The sequence below is a fragment of the Sus scrofa genome, chromosome 1 (genome assembly GCF_000003025.6).
Source record: "Sus scrofa isolate TJ Tabasco breed Duroc chromosome 1, Sscrofa11.1, whole genome shotgun sequence".
Taxonomy (NCBI): Eukaryota; Metazoa; Chordata; class Mammalia; order Artiodactyla; family Suidae; genus Sus; species Sus scrofa.
In genome coordinates, this window is record NC_010443.5 from 251,223,657 (window position 1) to 251,248,377 (window position 24,721).

A 24,721-nucleotide genomic window follows, 5' to 3' on the forward strand; every position below is an offset into this window, starting at 1 on the left:
GGAGAGCCAGGTGTGATGGGAAAGGAGTCAGGATGTTGAAGAGTGCTCCAGGGCAGACAAACTTCTAAGTTCAAGGTTCTCTGCCTTATATAATTAGAAAGATTCCTCTCTGAAAAAGGAGTGTGTGTGCCAGATGTATTGAAACAATAGTTAACACTTACTGAGCCCAAAACACCATGGGCCAGGTAGGTGCTAATCACTCTGTGTACATACACATTTTTCTATGATGATAAAATATACCTAACATGAAGTTCACCCTTCAAACCATTTTAAGTGTACAATTCAGTAGCATTGAGTAGATTCACAGTATTATACAACCATCACCACTCTCCATTTTCAGAACTTTTTATCATTCTGAATAGAAGTTCTGTACCCATTAAACAACACCTCTTCATTCGTCCCTCCCACCCATCCCTCTCTCCCCATAAAAATTTTTGGAAGTGCATCTGATTAGTGGAGCCCAAAGCACCTATACTCAGTGAAGAGAAGCCTAGCTGCAAGAACGTCTGGGAAATGTAGTTTTTTTTTTAAGTGTCCCAGATGTTATAAGATAAAAGAGAATTGAAATGGATGTTGACAAATGCAACCCACAGTATTAGCCACCCATCCTAATTCCCAAAAGACCAAGCAATTTCAAGACTCAAAATATAGATTTTTTTTAAAATGTATGCTGCATAATTCAGACTCTCTTCACCTAGAACATCTTTCACATTCACTACATGGTAGGCACAGTAGATTATTACAATGTTCAAAGAAATCAGTATCTAGTTGAATAGGTATATCCCTCTGAGAGTTCTTTGGTCTTTGCTGTCATTGTAGCAAATAAAAGAGCAATTGAAATAAATGATAGTGCTTTGATGCTAGGTTATATTTTAACTGAAAGAATGCAGATGTCTTGGTAGGGATCATGGTACAGATATAATGGAATATTTTATAGTCTTGAAATATAGGTAAAATTTATTTTTTACTTTGTATTTTTTTTTTAGGGCTGCACCTTTGGCATATGGAAGTTTTCAGGCTAGGGGGTGAATCAGAGCTGCTGCTGCTGGCATACACCACAGCCTTAGCAAAGCCAGATCCAAGCCATGTCTGCGACCCACACCACAGGTCATGGCAATGCTGGATCCTTAACCCACTGAGTGATGTCAGGGATCAAACCCACATCCTCATGGATACTAGTTGGCTTCATAACCCGCTGAGCCACAATGGGAATTCCTAATTTGTATTTTTTTTTATTGGGTAAAACTCAGATATCATAAAACTCACATTTTTAACTTTTTAAAAATGAACGATTCAGTGGCATTTAGTACATTCACAATGTTGTACAACTATTACCTCTGTCTAGTTATGAAACATTTCATCACCCCAAACAGAAACTCCATACCCATTAAGAAATTACTTTCCCTTCCCCTAGATCCCAGTCTGTCTTGATCACTAACTGCTCTCTGTCTCTACAGATTTTCCTCTCCTGGATTTTTCATATAAATGGAACCATGCAATATGTATCCTTTTGTGTCTGGCTTCTTTCACTCAGTGTGTTTTCAAGCTTCGGCTATATTGAAACCTGTATCAGCACTTCATTCCTTTTATGGTTGAACAATATTCCATTGTATGACTATATCAGCTTTTGCTTATCCATTCATCTGTTGATGGACATTTTGGCTGTTGTAAATAGCACAATTTTGAATGGTGTTTCTATGAATGTTGGTGTACAGGTTTCTCTTTGAATACCTCTTTTTAGTTCTTTTGGGTACTCTACCTAGGAGTAGAATTGCTGAGTCATATGCTTGTAGCGTGTTGTTTTCATTGCAAAATGTCCTTGGCTGAAAAGGTTGCATTTTGATGATATTAAAATATTTTATTGTGTTATCTGTTTTGGCTTTTCTGTTGATACACCAAGAGCTTTGCCCTGCAGCAAGCTAATTTTTGAAGCTTAGTTGGTTCACATGTTTGACTGTTTGGAAAGGAAGCTATAGTTTATAATTTTTCATTATGTAATGACTAACTCCTTGTCTAGAATCAAGATTTGGGAAATTAAGCATACCTCTCTTTTTTTTTTTTTTTTTCTTATGGTTGCACCTGCAGGATATGGAAATTCCTAGGCCAGAGATTGAATCTGAGCTGAAGCTGTAGCCTGTGCTGCAGCTGCTACAGTGCTGGATCCTTTAACCCACTGCACTGGGCCAGAGATTGAACCCGAGTCCCTGCAGCAACCAAGAAGCTGCTGTTGGGTTTTTAACCCACTGCACCACAGTGGGAACTCCGACAAGGATACCTTCCAATCTCTTTGTTCTTCTTTGCCCAACGCTGTTATTTCAAATGGATTAAACTCCATTGTGAAAAATGCATAAAAGTTTTCCCAAATGTATTTTGTTGTGACATATCGGAATCACTACTGTCAGGGAGGGGGACATTTTTCCCTCTATCCTTTTTGAGTTCTTGTGGCTGAACTAATAATTAAATTGATATAGGAAGATTAACAAGAGAAAAAGAAATTTGTGCAGCGAGAGGTCTCATAAGAATGGAACCTGAGAAGTAGCCAAAGCAGGCAATTTTTTACTTTTTGGACAAAGAAACAATCACTTGGTGAGGAATCGACAGGACAAAGAAACTTAGGTTTCAGGTGCTTGACTGGTGAAGAATCTAAATAGATTTTAGGCTTGGGGTGGAATATAAAGCAGTAACAAATTCTATTATATGAGCCTGTTGGTACAAATTCCCCATATGGTGACAAGGGTGTCCTTCTCTCTCCAGATGCAAGGACTGCACCTTTCACATGAGAGATTTACTTCCTGCTTTCAGGAAGACAGAAAAGACAGTCAGAGTGTCCCTCTTGCATTGGCCATTTTTTTCTTTTTTTCTTCTTTTTTTAAATTTTATTTCTTTATATATATATTTTTTCTACTGCACAGCATGGTGACCCAGTTACACATGCATGTATACATTCCTTTTTCTCACATTACATCTTCCATCATAATTGACTAGGCAGAGTTCCCAGTGCTACACAGCAGAATCCCACTGCTAATCCATCCTGAAGGCAACATTCTGCATCTATTTACCCCAAGCTCCCTGTCCCTCCCCTTCCCCCTTGGCAACCACAAGTCTATTCTCCAAGTCCAAACTGAAAGATGGGCAAAGGGCCTGAATAGACATTTCTCCAAGGAAGATATACAGAGGGCCAACAAGCACTTGAAACAATATTCAACATCACTGATTATTAGAGAAATGCAAATCAAAACTACCATGAGATACCACCTCACACCAGTCAGAATGGCCATCATTAATAAGTCCACAAATAACAAATGCTGGAGGGGGTTTGGAGAAAAGGGAACCCTCCTGCACTCTTGGTGTGAATGTAAGCTGGTACAACCACTATGGAGAACAGTATGGAGGTATTTTAGAAAACAACACATAGAACTACCATATGACCCAGCAATCCCATTCTTGGGCATATATCCAGACAAAATGCTACTTAAAAAAGACACATGCACCCGCATGTTCATTGCAGCACTACTCACAATAGCCAAGACATGGAATCAACCCAAATGTTCACTGATAGATAATTGGATCAAGAAGATGTGGTATATGTACACAATAGAATACTACTCAGCCATAAAAAATAACAAAATAATGCCATGGATGGAACTAGAGACTCTCATACTGAGTGAAGTAAGCATTGGCCATTTCTTAAGTAACTTTAATTCAAAATAATATGCCATTGTGGCATATACATATATATGTATATATACATATTCTTTTTTTTTGCTGAGCCATGAAGGAATTCCCATTGTGGCATATTTTGGGGTAGCATGCCCTGGGCTCCAATGTTATTTACGCAATTACTACCTCATGTAATGATTACATAAAATCATTAAGTGAAATGTAGAGGCAGTGTAGTGATTTTGGTTTGAATCCTGGCTTTGCCACTAAAGAGTTGCAAAATCTTCTTTCTTAATCTCTCTGTGCCTCAGTTTTCCCACCTGTAAAATGGGGCTAATAAGAGCACCTTTGTAAGGATATAAAGTCCTTAGGACAGTACCTGGCATGAAGTTTGCACTATAAAAGTTTGTTGAGTGTAAATTCACAGATTGGTCCAGATAATTAAAATACCATGTTGCCATTTGCAGCAACATGGATGGAACTAGAGAATCTCACACTGAGTGAAATGAGCCAGAAAGACAAAGACAAATACCATATGATATCACTTATAACTGGAATCTAATATCCAGCACAAATGAACATCTCCTCAGAAAAGAAAATCATGGACTTGGAGAAGAGACTTGTGGCTGCCTGATGGGAGGGGGAGGGAGTGGGAGGGATCGGGAGCTTGGGCTTATCAGACACAACCTAGAATAGATTTACAAGGAGATCCTGCTGAATAGCATTGAGAACTTTGCCTAGATACTCATGTTGCAACAGAACAAAGGGTGGGAAAAAAAATGTAATTGTAATGTATACATGTAAGGATAACTTGATCCCCTTGCTGTACAGTGGGAAAATAAAAAAAAAATTAAAAAAAAATAATTGTGTAATTACAATTTCCGATAAGAACTAGGTGAAGAGAATACTATAAATAAATAATGCATATGAAGTGTTTAGGTGAGTTTCTTGTCCTTAGAATGTACACAATTAAAGTTATCTATGATTATTCATTATTCCAAAATTATTATAATTTATCCAGTTTATTCGCCTGTTTAAAAAAAAATCCATCTTAAACTAATGTTTCCTGCCCTCTAGAGGGGACTTTGAGTCATAGCCACACAAGCAATTGAGAATCTCAGGTAGAGTGTTTGGTTTGTTTTGTTTTCCTGAAGTGCAGTTGATTTACAATGTTGCAATAATTTCTGCTGTACAACAAAGTGTCTCAGTTATACATATACACACATCCGTTCTATCTCAGGGTTGAGCGTTTTGGATGTTTTGGTAGCTGTTAAGAGCTCCTGCTGGCTGGGATATCCAGCAAGGTCATTCGTGATGCCTTGGCCCCATATACCCATAACTTCCTTCAGAGGACCTCCTTGGGCATGCTTGGTGCCGTGTGACCTCACCATCCTCCCTGGGCACCATCTACAGCTGTGAAGTGGTCTTGGGTAAGAACTCTACCAAATAAGTCTCCCCATACAGGAGGGTGATAGGCCCAGCTAATCAGCCTTCAAAGCAGATCAAGACAGAGCCAATGAATCCCAGTCAAAGAAAAGAGGTGGAAAGTATTTGAACCCTGATGATGGCAGAGTATCAAAGCAAAGAAGGCCTACTATTGACCAGCCAGGGCTGCCTCCCATACTGAAGACGGTGCGGTAGCCCCAGGAGTGTCGAGGTGGGGGCTCTGACTTGCCTTTTTCCTACTTTCCCTGAACATCTTTACTCAGGTAGTTCCAGTGTTAACCTAAAAAAGATGCTTTCATTATCCATCCCCTTGCATCTTTGCAACCTCCTGAGAAACAAGTATTTTTCTGTCTGTCTTAGGGGCTCAGAGACGTTGAGGTACTTACCCAAGATCTCACAGCTAATAGCACAAAATTGGCACCTTGCTATCAAAGTTCATGTTCATTCCACTACTTTATGACCCACGTTCCATGGTATTGAAACCTGAGTTAAATGGAGATATGAGATGAGATGTTCTCCCACAGTCTATTTTAGTAAACCCCCTTTTAGCAATAACAGGTAAAAGAATTTAAATCAGGTTATAATTTTATACAGTTTTATACAAAATTTATCTAGTCACTTATGATGGAGCATGATAATGTGAGAACAGGGAATGTATATATGTATGTATGACTGGGTCACCTTGCTGTATAGTAGAACGTTGACAGAACACTGTAAACCAGCTATAATGGAAAAAAAATAAAAATCATTACAATAAAAAAATGACATTCAGTGATTTTCATAGCTGGAATTAAAATTCACCATACAATTATTTAATTGAAATAATGTAATAAAATTCCCTGAGCGAATTATCACACATTAAAAAAAAATACTTTGTACGAGCTTGAAAGATAAGTTAACATCTAGGAACAGTTTGATCTCTTGCTCTGTCATCTTTCAGTTTTCCCTTGATCAACTCATTCTGAATCTGATCCTTGATTGAAAAGCCTTCCCCAGCAGTTTAGACCCATATTCTTGGGGATGGTTCTCTGTTTTAGTCATAGTCAGATGACCGCAGTCCTAAGATGTTTCAGCTAATTCAGGAGTTCTCAGCCCTAACTGCACATTAAGAATTTCTTGAGTAAATTAAAAAAATGACTTATGCAGGGGCTTCATCCCACACAGGTTGAATCCAAATCATAGGAGGAAGGGCTTGAGGATCAGAACTTTAAAACTTACTAGGGCGCAGCTGAGGCCAATAACCACTGAACTATGTAGATGGGTGGATTGGGGGGTTTGCGACTGGCATATGCACACTATTGTATGTGGAATGGTTGGTCAGTGGGGACCTGCTGTAAAGCACAGGGAACTCTACTCAATATTCTGTGATAACTTATATGGGAAAAGAATCTGGAAAAGAATTGATATGTGTACATGTATAACTGAATTACCTTGTACAGCAGAAATTAGCACAATATTTTAAATCAACACCAAAAAAACTTTTAAAAATGAAATAAAAAGATAATAAACATATCCAGGCGTTCCCTCCGTGGCACTGTGGGATAAGAATCTGGCTGCAGGAGTTTTCCTTGTGGCACAGCAGAAATCCAACTAGTATCCATGAGGATGCAGGTTCTATCCCTGGCTTCACTCAGTGGGTTGGGGATCCGGCGTTGCCATGAGCTGTGGTGTAGGTCGCAGATGTGGCTCGGATCCTGTGTTGCTGTGGCTGTGGTATAGGCCAGCAGTTGTAGCTCTGATTTGACCCCTAGCCTGGGAACTTCCATATGCCTCGAGTGTGGCCCTAAAAAAAAAGAATCTGACTGCAGCGGGGTTCAGTTCGCTGCAAAGGTGCAGGTTTGATCCTTGGCCAAGGTCAGTGGGTTAAAGGATTGGGTGTTGCCATAGTTATGGCATAGGTTGCAGCTGAGTCTCAAATTTAATCCCTGGCCCAGGAACTTTCATAAGCCATGGATACAGCTATAAAAAATATGTATATATCCAACAATAACTAACTAAATAAATGATCATTTGTCAAGCTACCTAGTTTTAGAGAAACTTTTAGGGTTCACACTCCTGGCAGGTCTGTTTGCAGACTGCATTTCTATGGTGGGATGGGGGGATGGCATGAAAGAATGTATGTAGTGCAGGCCTGAGTTTTCTGCCCCGTGTTAATACAGGTATGGCCTGAGCCCTCTGCACTGCTGCCTGGACTCTTGGCCCCTTACACATTCAAAGAGAAATTGCAAACCTGATTTCACAGATTTGCAGCCTGGGCTTTACTCACACCTGTAAATTTTGCCCTGGCTTGTTACCCAGGCTATGAGTCTCTGTTTATTTTAGACTGTGTTATCCAAGTCGCAGCCTCTGTTGTTTGCCCACCCTGTAGACATCTGAATAGCATGTTCATTTGTGCAGGGGTCCAGATGTGTACACTAAACTCCAGGGACATTCGCAGGAAGCCCCGCCCTTCTCTGCTTTTGTTTTGTCCAAAGATTTTAGCTGCATCTATGTCTTTTGGATCCCAGGAAACGTTGTTCACAGCCCCGGGCTTACAGAAATCACCCGACAGGAACTGGCCAGGTGAGAGCTGCTCAAGTTGGCATAATTCTCCTTTTGATTTTTGACATTTAATTCGGATTTTTGATATTCAAGTGGGCTATTTTTGTGTTTTGGTGGATCTGGCAATAATCCCAAGAGCACAAACTTTTTTGAGGATTGGAGTCAGGTTAAACATGGGCTGGGCCTTCAACTTTTTAGAAGTTATTTTTCGGAGTTCCCCAGTGCCCTAGCAGTTAAAGATCTGGTGTCTCTGCTGTGGCTTGGGTTACTGCTGTGGTGTGAGTTTGATCCCTGGCCTAGGAACTTCGGCATGCCACAAGAAAGCCAAAAAAAAAAAAAAAAAAAAAAAATGTTATTTTTCCATTTGTCCTGGGTTGATTCTTTTGCTGCAGAAACTCTGGATGGAGATGGGTCTGGGTGACTTCCTACTTCCTCATTGGTGAATCATGAAAGAATAAGCCTTTTATGAGCTTCTATTTAGCTTCTGTGTGCTGAAATTTAGCCCAGTTCCTTTAGTAGAGTGGAAGGTCCATTGAATGGTCAGGGAAGAATGAAAGTAGCAGGGAGGAGTTCCTGGCTCAGTGATTAACGAATCCGACTAGGAACCATAAAATTGTGGGTTCGATCCCTGGCCTCGCTCAGTGGGTTAAGGATCTGGCGTTGCCGTGAGCTGTGGTGTGGGTCACAGACACGGCTCAGATCTGGTGTTGCTGTGGCTGTGGTGTAGGCCAGTGGCTACAGCTCTGATTGGACCCCTAGCCTGGGAACCTCCATATGCCACGGGTGTGGGCCGAGAAAAGACAAAAAGACAAAAAAAAAAAAAAAAAAAAAAAAAAAAAAAAGTAGTAGGGAAACTGACTCTGCTTAAAAACAGAAATGTAAGGGAGAGAATCAGCTCTGGCTTCTTCATACTTGCCATCTGCAGAAGCAGATGAGGTTGGAGAAAATTTTTGATCCATCTAGAAACTAGAATTTGTACTTTCCTGGAAGGTTAGTTGGCATACTACCTGAAGACAACCCTTGACTGTTTATCGACAACAATTGCATTCCCCCCAAAAGTTCCTCTATGGAATTCCCCTAAGGGCTCAAGCAGAAGGTAAACCTAAATTAAAGAGATTTCAAGCTACCTACAAACATAGCAAAACAGAAAATTCCCTTAAAATAAAATTCCTTTAAAATTCTCTTCAAATGTTCATGACAAAGGAGGCACTGCAGAGCAGTGGGGATGGTAGAGATGATTCTTTTAATAAATCGTACTTGATTAAATGGGTAGCCTAAGGGAAAAATTAATTTTTTTTTTTTTTTTTTTTGCTTTTTAGGGCCTCACCCACAGCACGTGAAAGTTCCCAGACAAGGGGTCGAATCAGAGCAACAGCTGCCAGCCTACCCTCAGCCACAGCAACGTGGGATCTGAGCCGTGTCTACAACTTACACCACAGCTCAAGGCAATGCTGGATCCTTAACCCACTGAGTTAGGCCAGTGATCAAACCTGCAACCTCGTGGTCACTAGTCAGATTCATTTCTATTGTGCCACAACAGGAACTGTGAAAAAATCAATCTTGATCTCTGTCTCACATTATACCCCAAACTCAATTCTAAATGAATTATAGGTCCAAATGTAAAAAAAAAAAATCTTCTGGAAGAAATCATAAAATAATATTTATTTACTTGGGGAAGGCAAAGTTTGTTTAAATGGGACAGGAAAAATTACTGCTAATAAAAGATATTGTTGATAAAATGGACTGCATTAAAATTAAGAAATTCTTGATTTCCTATTGGAGATACCATTAAAAGTAAAAATGCAGAGTTCCCATCATTACACAGTGGAAGCGAATCCAACTAGGAACCATGAGGTTGCAGGTTCGATCCCTGGCCTCACACAGTGGATTAAGGATCCAGCATTGCGGTGAGCTGTGGTGTAGGTTGCAGATTCGTCTCGGACCCTGTGTTGCTGTGGCTGTGGCGTAGGCTGGCAGCTACAGTTCCAATTTGACCCCTAGCCCAGGAACCTCCATATACTGAAGGTGTGGCCCTAAAAAGACAAAAGACAAAAAAAAAATAGTAAAAATGCAAGTTACAGAATGGATATACAAATATTAGTCAGTAAATCATATCTAGAAAATGTAAAGAAATACAGATCAGTAAGAAAAAGATAGATATCCAATATAGAAATAATCAAAAGACTTAGGTACTTAGAAAAAAAGCCAATAAGTTTATAGAAAATGTTCAGTCTTTGCATCACTGAAGTCAATAGCTGAGCTTTTTACAGTAGGTATAAAATGAATGAAATATTTACTTCAACTTTCTTCTTCTGGTAGTTCAAAATACATATAATAACTGTTAGTTAAAATGACATTTGTCCCTGCCACAATCTAATTGAACTGAATATAAATTTCTTGTTTGAAAGTATGATCATTTCTTCTAGCTATAAATTCCATTTGAATCCTTCATCTTTGGTAATAATCATCTGTCTTATTGTTTTTTATTTGGCCATTCTAGCACCAAATTTTTTTTTATTCTACTTTGTTTTCAAACTTTAAAAAAAATGTTTTAAAGTATAGTTGATTTATAATGTGTTGATTTCTGCGGTATAGCAAAGTGACTCAGTTATATGTATCTATTCTTTTTCATATTCTTTTCCATTATTACAAGATATTGGATATAGTTCTCTGTGTTATACAGTAGAACCTTGTTATTTATCCATCCTATATATAATTGCCTCTGCTAATCCCAAACTCCCAGTCCTTCCCTCCTCCACCACTCCCACCCCTGGCAACCACAAATCTGTTCTCTATTATCTGTGAGTCTGTTTTTGTTACATAGATATGTTGGTTTGTATTGTATTTTAGATACCACATATTAGTGATATCATGATATTTGTCTTTCTCTTTCTGACTTACTTCGCTTAGTATAGTAATCTCTATATCCCTCCATGTTGCTGCAAGTAGCATTATTTCATTCTTTTTAATGGCTGAATAATATTCCATCGTGTTTATATATACCACATCTTCTTTATCCATTCCTCTGTCGATGGACATTTAGGTTGTTTCCATATCTTGGCTATTGTAAATAGTGCCACAATGAACATTGGGGTGTACATATCTTTTTGCATTATAGTTTTGTCTGGATATATGCCCAGGATTGCTGAATCATGTGGCAACTCTATTTTTAGTTTTTTGAGGAACCTCCATACTGTTTTCCATAGTGGCAACACCAATAGCACCAAATTTTAAATTCATGTGTACTACTTGCCCCTGTTTTAAGCAGATATTGTGCAATCTGTTACACAAAGATTTCTTAAGCAGGACACAAAATGCTTAGTTAACACTGATTCATTTTTTTTTTTTTTTTAAGAACTTTGAGTCAAGTCCTCTGTCAGCTGGGACTTTGTTCAATGTCGTCATTTGTTTACTGTTTACACACCTTTCCCTCTATTTCTAGCCATTGCATGTGTGCATTTTTCTGTGCACAAATGATGCTTCATATCCCTTTAATAAATATCTAGTTTACTATCATAAATACCAACATTTACCAGAAACAGTTCTGGAGGCTGGTTGTAAAACACGTAATGTGAGTAATAGCATGCTATTCTTTGAACTTTGATTGTAAAATCCAGTTTTTACTGTTTTAAAATGTAGGCTTTATTATTTCTACAGTAAGATATGGTGAGGCCAACAGATCAGATATCTGTCGTTGAAAAGACAGTTTGTTCCTCAGAGTTCCCAAGAAGAGGAAACACACCACGCCATGCAAGGGCCACGCAGGGAAGCACCAGGGTTAGGAGGCAAAAAGTGCAAGGGCACTTTGGCAACATGGGCAAGAGGCATCATTGCGGTTTCCACAGGAAGGAACAGGAGGCGCAGGATAAACAGCTGAGGGGTGGCTAGTTTAAGCAATTTCAGTGGGTTCTGGAGCAAAGGGACTGTCTCTGGGTGCCTGGTATCTGTCATCACAGCCTAGTGATGGCAGGCCTTGGGTCTGGATTTTCAGAATCCTAGGTCTGGGCTCAGTTCAGCTGGGTAGCAGGGCCCCTTCATTGCAACTTTTAGAAACACACCTATATTCATTTTTCATGCTAGAGGAGCAGATGTTGTGCTGGTAGGAGACACAGCTTGGGAAATTACAAGGAAGTCTTCCTCTTCCATACTTGTGACACATGGTGAGACTCACACTATGGATTTTTAATAGGATATTTTGTGGCAGTGGGAGTGGGGGGCTGACGAGGCCTGCTTGTCAACCCAGGTCCTGAAGTCAGTGGAGCCACAGAAGTAAGAGGAAAGAGACACAGAATTAGAGTGGGGATCAGGGGGCTACCGCCTTCAAGAGGCAATAGCAACCCTCTGAGCCAACTCATGGTTTTTATTTACTATTTTCTACTTCCCTGTATGTGCAGGGGATACATCAGTATTTTAGTTCAGACTCAATGGAAGCAAGATATGCTAGGACAGTCATTCCTAAGCACATAAAGTAATCATAAATGTTTTAGCCCTCCCAGGCCATAATTTGTTGTTTGCTTCAAGACATCTATGGCCTCTCCCACAAATCCCCCAAGGCTCCAGTCCTAAGAATGTCAGAGCTGAAGGTTTTCCTTCAGCAACATCAGTGCTTCAGCAATCTTGTTTTCAAAATGCCATTTTTTTTGATGTTCTCATTCGTTTTGCCTCAAGGGTCATGAGAGAGTCACAAGACTTTGTATAGACTGACCTCTACAGTCACTTTATGGCACCAGTCTTGTCTTTCCATTCTTTGTCACGTCGCATATTCATGCCTCCGACAGGGGGCCTTTGGGGTAATGGAGACAAGTGGATAGTGGCTCCAAGTGTGAGAGCCTGATAGAGGAGGCTGTGGATTGTGTGGGCTCCAGTAAGTCCTGCATGCTCATAGGTGCGTCCTGTACAAGCTCTAGGCATTGGCCAGCCTTGGAGGGAGCAATCCCTCCAGGGCCAGTAAGCCCCCAAATGTTAAAACATCAGAATAAAAAGACATACTTAATACACTCTGTTTGAAAGACTTGGTGTTAATGAAATACTGTATTTTCTACCTTGTTTATCTAATGGAAAATCATTACCATTCATTTACAGCACATTTGTGTTTTGCTAGATATAAGTTTATGCTGTCAAAAGGGTTAGAGTCACTTTCCATTGTCATTATCCAACCTGGTACCTGGCATCACAGTGACATAGCAGCATTCCAGAGGTTTTGTCCTTTTTGATACATTTGCTGGTTTCGTGAATATATTTTCTTTATCTTGCAAGGTGCGGCCCAGAGGTACATTTTGTTACTTCTGAAACATGCATTTGACATGAATAATTCTCTTTTCCATCTCAATGTTTTAATTAGTAACCAAGGAACACACACACACATATATCTCAAATAATATGAAGTTGCAATATTTAATCTAACTTAAAGTTCAATATAGGATTTTATAAGGATCAGTCATTATTTTTCATTATTTTTATGAGTAATTGAATCTTCATTAATACTTTATAATAATGTTTTAGTTCTAAATTTTACATGGATTATGCTAAATAAAAATCTGTTCATCTTTGTTGCTGCTAGTTTTTTAAAAATATAAGCAGCCTTCTTATTGAGAAATTTTCTATTTATCCCTTTCAGTTTTTTCTCTTTTGTTATTATTATCTATTTCTAGCATGATCTTGACTTGTATTCATCTCAGTGATCTAAATGATTTTAAAATGATGCATAAAAAATAAAATGGCATGTAGTTGCTTTCAAATATTCAAAATTTGAATATATTTTAACCTAAAATGTAAATTAAATGTTAGAAAATCAAAAAATTAGAATTGTTTTAAAAATTATTTTTCTCTTTATTGAAAAAAAATTTTTGGCCACCTCCCACAGCATGCAGAAGTTCCCAGGCCAGGAATTGAACCTGCGCCACAGCAGTGACAACACTGGATCCTTAACCACCAGCTCACTAGGGAACTCCTATTTTTCTCTTTAAATATTCACAATTACCTCAAAAAGTGATGGAGAAAAATATAAAGATTATTCAATGAAGGTAAATATTTCATTTAATCTGTGAAAATAAATCTTGTTAAATAGCTTTATAAAGAATAAAACTTTTCAATCCTAGAAGTCAATGTCCATCTGCAATATACATGTTTACCAGGTAAGAATCATCATTAGTATCACAGTTCAGACATTATATCTAGGCTTATATATTTATATCTAAAATCAAGAGCGATATAAATTCCATAATATCATAAAATATTTCTCAGTTGCCATGTGCAACTGTTGCAAACACTACACTATTTTGTGAGTACCTCAGGAACTGAGATTTGAAATATAAAGAGAAGCAAGAAGAATTCTCTAGCATTACAGAGATAATACCTTGTAATGCAAGACTCAACTCCTTCAAGGTTGAGAAGAATTAATGAGTTAATAACAGAAATGCACTCCTATATATAAAATAGTTAAACCACACAGACCTACTGTATAGCATGGGGCCTTATATTTAATTCCTTGTAAGAACCTATAATGGAAAAGAATCTGAAAAAGCATATATATGTGTGTGTGTGTGTGTGTGTGTATAACTGAATCACTTTGCAGTACACCTGAAACTAATACAACATTGTACATCAACTACAATAAAAAAAGAGTCAATACATGTTATTTTTTTTCTCTTACCACCCAATTCCACCCAGTTCCTCTCTGCCCTCTAAAGCAACATCCATCTCCTACATCATCAGGGACCTGAATGTCACAACTCTTAGTTTGTGGCAACACAAACAAACATGGAAACAGAACTGATGCTTACAAGAACAGTGACTTAGTAATTCTCTGAAGGGAGCCAGATACATTCTTCATGAGTTTCACTGAGACTCATTGCAATGTATGTCTTTTGGTGGATAGACGCACATATTTCTTTGGGGGTATTTAACACTCTGGTTAATTCTTAAAGTCAGCTTTTTCATCCTTTTTTTTTTTTTTTGTCTTTTTAGGGCCACACCTGCAGCATATGGAGGTTCCCAGGCTGGGGGTCCAATTGGAGCTGTAGCTGCCAGCCTACATCACAGCCATGGCAACGCAGAATCTGAGCCACGTCTGTGACCCACATTACAGCTCACGGCAATGCCCGGATCCTTAACCCACTGAGCAAGGCCAGGGGTTGAACCTGCATCTTCATGGATGCTAGTCAGATTCATTTCCACTGAGCCACAAAGGGAACTCCCAGCTTTTTCATCTTTATAATAATATCTGTAGGTAATGACAGAATCCTGTAGGTTCTACTGCCAAAATATCTATCACTTCTTAAACTTCAGTGTTCTAAGAGTTGCCTAGAGCCAGCTTATTTATAATGCAGCTCACTGGGTCCCACCCCTAGGATTTCTAATTATATAGATGAAGCCCAGGAATTTGCATTTGTTAGAAGTTCTCAGGATCACACTCTCAGAAATACTGGTCTACACCAGCACTTCCTCTTCAACTCCACACATAGGAACAATCCAAGTCCTCCACTTTCTCACTGCGCAGACTCCCCACTGATTTCCTGACCCCGGGGCATACTAATGTGACCAACCCTCATTACCAGTTGCACATCCAAATCACCTGGAAGATGTTTAAGACTTTACAGATGCCTGAGCTTCACCTATAGCAATTAAATCAGACTTTCTGGGGGTGGAGATCCAGCTATTAGCATAATTTTAAAGCAAACCCAGTAGATTCAACTAAGCAGCTGGGTCGAGAATGAATATTCTAACCCATCTGCTGCCTCCCATGGTCTTTTTTTACCCTGACTTAGAGTATTCTGGGTTTTCTTCTTTCCTAGAGCAGAGGTTCCCAGTCTGTATCCCAGGGAAGGCAAACAGACCACAGGTATGGCACACAACATTAATCCACCAGTAAGGAGGAGGCTCGAGGGACTGTGGGCTTCAGGACCAGTAGCATCTCCTGCAGCTCTTTGGGTGGTAGCCTGAACTGATGAAGTTTGGCTTCCTCTCCGCCATCCTGTGTCGACCACTGACGACTGCAGAGACGTACCCATGGAGATGCAGAAGGAAACACTGCCTAGGCACTCCAGAAATTCAACCCCAAGGTATCACTGGTTGGGGAAGGGTTGCGATGCAGCACAGGGCTGGGGGAAAGGCCCAGCTGCCCGCGGCAGCCCCCAAATCTCTGTCTTCACGTGTATTTGACACTTTTGCCTGAAATTCGCTGGTGTACCCTCTACATGGCTACAGGGTGACACTCCAACAGTGAGTGTGTATTCTAAGTTGCATTACCATTTGGAAAGATTTGGTTTGAAGACATGAAAATAAATTAGACATTTATTGGCATGATTACAGTAAATCTTAACACTATATCGTGCAAGGAAAGAGAAGGAAAAGCTGTTTTCTCAAATAATGTTTCAGATGTTGGTTGTTCCATTGTTTATAAAGTTGTATTACCTTCTTGTGTGATTAAGGTATTTTTGGTTGATGGTTATGAGCTATAATATGAAGAGAAAACTTTCAAAAGCGTCATTAGGGTTGTTGTTTGTAGCATAACCTATCAAAAAAGTTCCCAAATGTTGAAATTATCTACCAGACTTCAAGGTATCAGCAATATTATAATTGTGACCTACTTTGTAGAGTTTTTGAGTAAATGGAAGTTCACAAGCTGAAAATATATTTGCAACATAAAATCAATAAAAGGCTGGTATCCAGAATGGGCAAAGAATGCTAAAAAATAAGAAAAGGATGAATAGTAGAAAAAGGGGAAAAACTTGAACAGGTATTTCACATGAGACTGAGTAGCCATTAAGCATATCTGAAACGCTAGATATCATTCGGAGTCCCTGAGATGCAAAATAAATGTGATTGCACAGCCACTAAGCCAGATTTACTCAAATTTAAAACTTTGAGAAAACTTAAGCATTGGTGAGCATGTGGAGTAACAACTCTTTTTACCCAGAAGTACCTGGAAAAATTGGCATTATCAAATAAGATTGAGCAAACTCATGCTCAAGGTGTGGTTCATGGGTCAGCAGCACTGGCATCACCTGTGAGCTTGTTAGGACTACAGAATCTTAGGTCCTGCCTTAGATCTAATTGAACCAATTAGCATCTCAAGATCTCCAGGTGATTCTATATACATGTGCTAATGTTTGAGAAGCACTGCTCTATGATTTAGTGATTCCACTCTAAGCATTTACCTTGAAGAACTTCAATCATGGCAGCATTGTTTGTAAATAAAAACTGTGATTAACCCTAGTTCAATAAGAGTGAAGTGGACAAATTAAGGTGGAATACTATACAGTCAGAAAAATAAATGAATTACAATTATGCATATTAACATGGATAGCATTAGCAAGCATTAAATTGAGTGCAAGGAGCAGATCTCAGAATAATACATTTAGAATAATTCCATTTATGTTTGAATATGTCATATTTATTTCACAAGTGAACCTTTAAAGAGTTCATGGAAGCAAGCTTAAAGTTTCACATTAAACTAGGATGGTTTTTGTGGAAGTATAATTTAGTATTTAATATCCTTTCTAATAGTTTGGTTTTTGTATTACAATGATTTGAAATAAAATATTAGTATTTCACTAAGACATATATAGATGTCCCCAAATCCTTTCCACTTTAACCTGGTGGGCTGCTCAGATATTGTTTTTGTGTGTAGGTGGCTGTGTGTACCGTGAAGCAAAACACATTGCAAAGCAGAGACCTTAAAGCCAAATTCTTTCAAAGGCTTTCAAGGTCCCAGCCGGCCTTTGTGGTTTCATTGGTTGCTTTGCTTAAAATTCAAGCTGGATTCCTTGCCCTTCTCCAAAGATATCACCATGCCACTAAGCTTAGGTTACTTCTGGAATGCTCTGGCTGCCCTTTTTCTTTCCTTTAGGCCTTGGTCACATACTATCACCTTTGTAAGGGGTTTTCTCAATTCCTAAGCAGAATAATAACTCTTTCTTTTCCATAGCTCTTCATGACCTAAATCAGATGGTTAGCTGTTTTGACCTTTTTCCTCTACTAGATGATGAGCAACTCTAGAGCAGTATATAAATTACAGTATATCCACATAATGGAATACTCCATTTGCCTTCTTTTCATGGCCTAGTTTTTCTCTATGCTGTGGAACTGTAAATCCTGTATTCATTTTCATTATGGCATGAGTTTGGTAAAAGCGTAAAGCACTTAGCCTTATCTCTAGATTTATTTGTTATCCACTTTGGGGAAAAGACCTTATGTGACAACTAATGACTGAGATTTTTTATAAGGTAAGGTCTTTATTAACTCTAACAGCTTTAATAGTTTAAATCGTTAACAATGTATACTTGCAGCTATGAAGCATCTATTTTAACTGCTTGGTCCATAGTAAAGCAACCAAACTTAACAACTATGAAATTTTTTTCAGAGGTTGGCAGGAAAGCGCTCTAAAACTCTGTAAGTAGGAGGAAAGAAAGATCAAAATATTTGTGTTTCTCCCCTAAAATGTTTCTTAAGTTAAAAGATTATCTGTTAATGATCTTCTGCAGCAATTTGGATATTTACCCATCTCGCTCAGACAATCAGAATGAAACCCATTGACCACAATCACTGTCAGAAATCTGAGCTTCAGCAGGTCTGCTTCATCCCCTGGCTGTATCGTACATCTCCTCAACTGGTGATTCTCAATCTTGGCTGCATATCCAATCACCTGGTGCCCAGGTGACACCCAAGACCAGTTAAAACAACATCTCTGGGGGTAGAATTCTGTTTATTTAAAGCTCTCTAGTGGATTCCAATGTGCTACTGAAATTGAGAGCCATGCCCCTAATCCGACCAACGCCTGCCCCATGCTTCCCCCCACACCCCCAGTCCCTTTCAGAGTCCCTGCTGGAACCTTGATCAGGACCCATCTCAGTGTGTTTTTGAAACATGAGTTCCTGTCTTGGCTCAGTGGTTAATGAATCTGACTAGGAACGATGAGGTTGTGGGTTCTATCCCTGGCCTTGCTCAGTGGGTTAAGGGTCCGGTGTCGCCATGAGCGGTGGTGTAGGACAGCGGCTACAGCTCTGATTAGATCCCTAGCCTGGGAACCTCCATATGCCGCAGGGGCGGCCCTAGAAAAGACAAAAAAAAAAAAACAAAACAAAACAAAACAAAAAAACAGCTCCATCTTAATAGAAACCACCTAAGTGTTCTCTCTCCTCAGGCTTTCACACCTTACACACCTCAGATCAGGAGGTGATTTGAGATTTTCACTTGTTCCCAGTACCCCCACACAAAGCACTTTTTCTTGTAAAATCTCCTGCTCCTTTGAAACTCATTCATGCTGTTTTTACCCTCCTTATTGCTGCTATCTGTATTCCAACTCCATCCTTCACTGAAGATGGTTCAGGTCAAAAGACACCTTCCAACCCTATTCCCATGTTCTTGGCAACCCATCTAATCCCCTGGTCACAGATCCTTGATCCACTGGGTTCTGACCATCTTCCTCTATCCCCACTCACTACCCTCTCCTGGTCACCTTAACCCTTATCTTCCTTAGAAACTTCATTATCTCTAATAACTTAAAAATCCACTCTGCCTTCCATCTCCCATCTTTAGTTTGCTTGCTCAATCACTCCAGTCTTTCTTGACTTTGTTGAGACCTCTGATCCCCAGATCCACTACTTTTCCTCCATACCTACCACTTCTTTCTGGACTCTCTTCTCTACTCATCTGGTCTTAATTCTATACTGTATCAGTATAATCAATCCTTTGAAAATGCTACCAACTCCTTTGCATCCTCCCTCTATTGGACTTGCCTAAGATGCAATCCTGCTTGCACTCTGATGCTCCACCTTTGATTGGCTGCACTGAAGCAGCTGAATGTGGCTGGGAGTGCACAGAATAGGGCTTGGAAGTTCTAACAAACTTCTCATTGGGCACTCAACCCTGTGCAGAAACTGTGCTCTGCTTCCCTGCTTTGAAGACTACTATTTCATATATTTTCCTGAGAATTGCCTACTTGCTGTCCTCCCATTTCCATCTTAAACAATAGAAACCATATGATGGAAATTCCATCTTCCTATCTCCAAAACCACAACACTGTTTAAAACTGCATGCATCTTTTTTGCATAGGTTTATTTCTGGGATCTCTGCTGTGTTCTACTGATCTATGCATCTTTTTTTTAATGCCAATACCATGATGTTCTGATTACTATAGTTTTGCAATATAGTTTAAATCAGGGAGTGTAATGCCTCCAGCTTTGTTCTTTACAAGATTTTCTTGGTGTTGGGGGGCTTTTTATACATCTATGCAAATTTTAGAATTGTCCTATTTTTTTGTGAAAAATGTCATTAGAATTTTGATAGGGATTGTATTGAATCTGTAGATTGCTTTGGGTAGTGTTAAAAGGGACATTTGAACAATATTCCAACCCATAAGCACAAAATATCTTTTCAGTTATTTGTGCCTTTAATTTCTTTCATCGATGTCTTATATTTCTCAACGTACTTATCTTTTGCTTCCTTGGTTAAATTTATTTCTAGGTATTTCACTCTATTTGATGTAACTGTAAGTGGGATTGTTAATTTCTTTTATAATTTATTAGTGTTAGTGTACAGAAATGCAGTACATTTCTGTGTTTTCATATCCTGTAGAGTTACCAAGTTCATCTCTTTTAACAGTTGTATTTCTTATTGAAGTGTAGTAGAGTTACAATGCTGTGTTAATTTCTGCTGTATATTCTTTCTTTTCTAGTATGGTTTATCTCAGGATATTGAATATAGTTCCTTGTGCTGTACAGTAGGTCCTTGTTTATCCATTCCATATGTAATAGTTCGCATCTGCTAACCCCAACTCTCAATTGATCCTCCACCACATTCCTCCCACTTGGCAAGCAAACGTCTGTTCTCTATGTCAGTGAAACTGTTTCTGTTTCATAGATAAGTTAATTTGTGTCATATTTTAGATTCCACATATAAGTGATATCATAGGTATTTGTCTTTTTCTTTCTGACTGACTGACTTAGTAAGATAATCTCTAGTTCCATCCATGTTGCTGCAAATGGCATTATTTGGCTGAATAGTATTCCATTTTTTTGTGTGTGTATACCTCTGTTTAAAAATCTATTCATCTGTTGATGGACATTTAGGTTGTTTCTATGTCTTGGTTATTATAAATGGTGCTGCCGTGTACATGGGGTGCATGTATCTCTTTGAATTATAGTTTTGTCTGAATATATGCCCAGGAGTGGCATTGCTGAGTCATATGATAATTCCATTTTCAGTTTTTTGTTTTTTTTGTTTTTGTCTTTTCTAGGGCCACACCCATGACATATGGAGGTTCCCAGGCTGGGGGTCTAATCAGAGCTGTAGCCACTGGCCTACGCCAGAGCCACAACAACACGGAATCTGAGCTGCATCTGCGACCTACACCACAGCTCACAGCAACGCTGGATCATTAACCCACTGAGCAAGGCCAGAGCTCAAACCCGCAACCTCATGGTTCTTAGTCAGATTCGTTAACCACTGAGCCACGGCAGAAACTCCCTATTTTTACTTTTGTGAGGAACCTCCATACGCTTTCAATTTATAGTCATACCAACAATCTAGGAGGGCTCCCTTTTCTACATACCCTCTCTAGCATTTGTTATTTGTAGACATTTTAATGATGACCATTCTGACCAGTGTGAGGTGGTACCTCAGTATAGTTTTGATTTGCATTTCTTTAATAATTAGTAATGTTGAGCATGTTTTCCTGTGCCTATTGGCCATCTGTATGTCTTCTTTAGATAAATGTCTAGGTCTTCTGCCTGTTTTTCAATTGGGTTGTTTTTTGTTGTTGTTGAATTGTATGAGTTGTTTGTATATTTTGGAAATTAAGCCCTTGTGGATAGGATTGCTTGCAAATATTTTCTGTAATTATGGTGTTGTCTTTTTGTTTTGTTTATGATTGCCTTTTCTGTGCAAAAGCTTTCAAGTCTGATTAGGTCCCATTTGTTTATTTTTGTTTTTATTTATATTGCCTTGAGAGACTGACCTAAGAAAAGATTGGTAGGGTTTATGTCAGAGAATGTTTTTGCCTATGATCTCTTCTAGGAGTTTTATGGTATCATATATTATGTTTAAGTCTTTAAGCCATTTTGAGTTTATTTTTGTGCCTGGTGTGAGGGGGTGTACTAACTTCAGTGATTTACATACAGCTATCCAACTTTCCCAGCACCATTTGCTGAAGAGACTGTCTTTTTCTCATTGTATTTTCTTGTCTCTTTTGTCAAAGATCAATTGACTGTTGGTGTGTGGGTTTATTTCTGGGCTCTCTATTCTGTTCTGTTGACATGTATATCTGTTTTTGTGCCAATACCACACTGTTTTGATTACTGTACGTTGTAGTATTATCTAAAGTCTGAAATCAGATTAGGCCTCCTGATTTGTTCTTCTCAGGATTGCTTTGGCAATTCTGGGTCTTTTATGGTCCACATAAATTTTAGGATTATTTGTTCTAGTTTTGTGAAAGATATCATGGGTAATTTAACAGGGGTTGCATTAAATCTATAGATTGCATTGGGTAATATGGCCATTTTAACAATATTAATTCTTCCAATCCAAGAGCATGGGATAGCTTTCCATTTCTTTGAACCATCTTTAATTTCCTTTATTAAACTTTGGGTTTTTGTTTTTTGGGTTTTTTTTTTGTGTGTGTGTGTGTTTTGTCCTTTTAGAGCCGCACCCATGGCATATGGAGGTCTCCAGGCTAGGGATATAATTGGAGCTGTTGCTGCTGGCCTACACCACAGCCACAGCAATGACAGATCTGAGCCATGTCTGTGAGCTACACCACAGCTCCCGGCAACGCTGGATCCTTAACCCACTGAGCGAGGCCAGGGATCGAACCTTCAACCTCATGGTTCCTAGTCGGATTTGTTTCCGCTGTGCCACGATAGGAACTCCCTTTATTAAAATTTATAGTTCTCAGCATATAAATCTTTGACCTCCTTGGTAAGATTTATTCTAAATATTTTTTTGCTGTGATTTTAAAAGACTTTTTTTTTTACATTAATTTTCTGATATTTTGCTGTTAGTGTTAACAACACTGATTTCTGTATGTTAATCTTTTATCCTGCACCTTTCTGAATTTGTTTATCAGCTTTAGTAATTTTGGTATGGAGTCTTTAGGGTTTTTTATATGTAGTATCATGTCATCTGCATATAATGACAATTTTGCCTCTTCCCTTCCAATTTGAATATGTTTACTTCTTTTTTCTTGTCTGACTGCAGTGGCTAGGATTTCCAATACTATATTGAATAGAAGTGATGAAAGTGGGCATTCTTGTCTTGTTCCATATTTTAGTAGGAAGGCTTTAGGCTTTTCAACATTGAGTATTATATTGGCTGTGCATGTGTCAGAAATAGCTTTTATTATGTTGAGAGATTTTCTCTGTTTACCCACTTTGGTAAGTTTTTAATCATAGATGGATGTTCAATTTTGTCAAATGATTTTTCTGCATCTATTGAGATGATTATGCGGTTTTTGCCTTTTCTTTTTTCTTTTTTTTTTTTTTTTTGTCTTTTTAGGACCACACCCACAGCATATGGAGGTTCCCAGACTAGGGGCTAATCAGAGCTGTAGCTGCTGGCCTACACCACAGCCACAGCAATTCAGGATCTGATCCACGTCTGCAACTTACACCACAGCTCACGGCAATGCCGGATTCTTAACCCACTGAGTGAGGAAAGGGATCAAACCCACAACCTCGTTTCCTACTTGGATTCGTTTCCACTGCACCACAACGGGAACACTTGCCTTTTCTTTTGTTGGTGTATCACATTGATTTGTACATATTGAACCACCCTTGTGACCCTGGGATGATTCCAACTTGGTCATGACGTATGATATTTTTAGTCTTTTTGCCATTTCTTGGGCTGCTCCCGTGGCATATGGAGGTTCCCAGGCTAGGGGTTGAATCAGAGCTGTAGCCACCGGCCTATGCCAGAGCCACAGCAACACGGGATCTGAGCCGCGTCTGTGACCTACACCACAGCTCATGGCAATGCCAGATCCTTAACTCACTGAGCAAGGTCAGGGATCGAACCCGCAACCTCATGGTTCCTAGTTGGGTTCGTTAACCACTGTGCCACGACGGGAACTCCAGATGTAAGATCTTTTTTAATGTGCTGTTGGATTCTGTTTGTTAATATTTTGTTGAGAATTTTTAATCCTATATTCATCAAAGATACTGGCCTATAATTTTCCTTTTTGATAGTATCTCTGGTTTTGGTATCAGGGTGATTGTGGTTTCATAGAATGTCTTTGGCAGGGAGGGGGTGAGGAGGTCCTTTTCTTTTTGAAGAGTTTGAGAATGATCAGTAAAAGTTTTTCTTTTTATGTTTGATAAATTGCCTGTGAAGCCATCTAGTCCTGGATGTCTGTTTGCAGGGAGTTTTTTTAAAAAATTATTATATATTCAATTTCATTTCTAGTGATTAGTTTGTTCAAATTATGTATTCTTGATTCAGATTGGGGGCTTTATGTCTCTAGAAAGTTGTCAGTTTCTTTTAGGTTGTCAATTTTGTTGGCATATAATCATAGTATTTTCTGAGTTTTTGTATTTCTGTAGTATCAGTTGATATTTCTCCTTTTTCATTTCTTATTTTATTTGGGTTCTCTTTTTTATTGAAGTATATTTGATTTACAATGTTGTGTTAGTTTCAGTGTACAGCAAAGTTATTCAGTTATACGTATATCTGTTCTTTTTCAGACTCTTTCCCATGTAAGTTATTATAGAATATTCAGTAGAGTTCCCTGTGCTATACAGTAGGTCCTTGTTGATTAACTATTTTATAGATAGTAGTAGGTATATATTAATACTAAACTTATAATTTATCTCTCTTCTTCATATTTTCCCTTTGGTAACCATAAATTTGTTTTCAAAATCTGTGAGACTGCTTCTGTTTTGTAAATAATTTGTTTATCCTTTTTTAGATTCCACATAAATGTGATATCATATTTCTTTCTCTGACTTCGTTTAGTATGATAATCTCTAGATCCATCCATGTTGCTGCAAATGGCATTATTTCATTCTTTTTATGGCTATTTTTTCCATTGTACATATGTACCACGTCTTCTTTATTCATTCTTCTGTTGATGGACACTTAG

At 38.7% G+C, this 24,721-nt stretch overlaps 1 long non-coding RNA gene across 22 annotated transcripts in view; it reads left to right on the top strand.

Moving 5' to 3' along the window:
• LOC110256047 overlaps positions 1-24,721 on the top strand; it is a 74,664-nt gene that overhangs the window by 25,424 nt on the left and 24,519 nt on the right. For 5 of the 22 annotated variants that reach the window (XR_002337238.1, XR_002337226.1, XR_002337228.1 and 2 more), the window contains one exon: positions 15,441-15,707. The exons of 12 other annotated variants lie outside the window; for them this stretch is intronic. This is a non-coding gene — a long non-coding RNA (uncharacterized LOC110256047). Of the gene's footprint in view, positions 1-7,613; positions 7,669-15,440; positions 15,708-24,721 lie in introns of all 22 variants that reach the window. 5 more of the 22 variants (XR_002337237.1, XR_002337242.1, XR_002337241.1 and 2 more) reach the window with 3 other exon arrangements.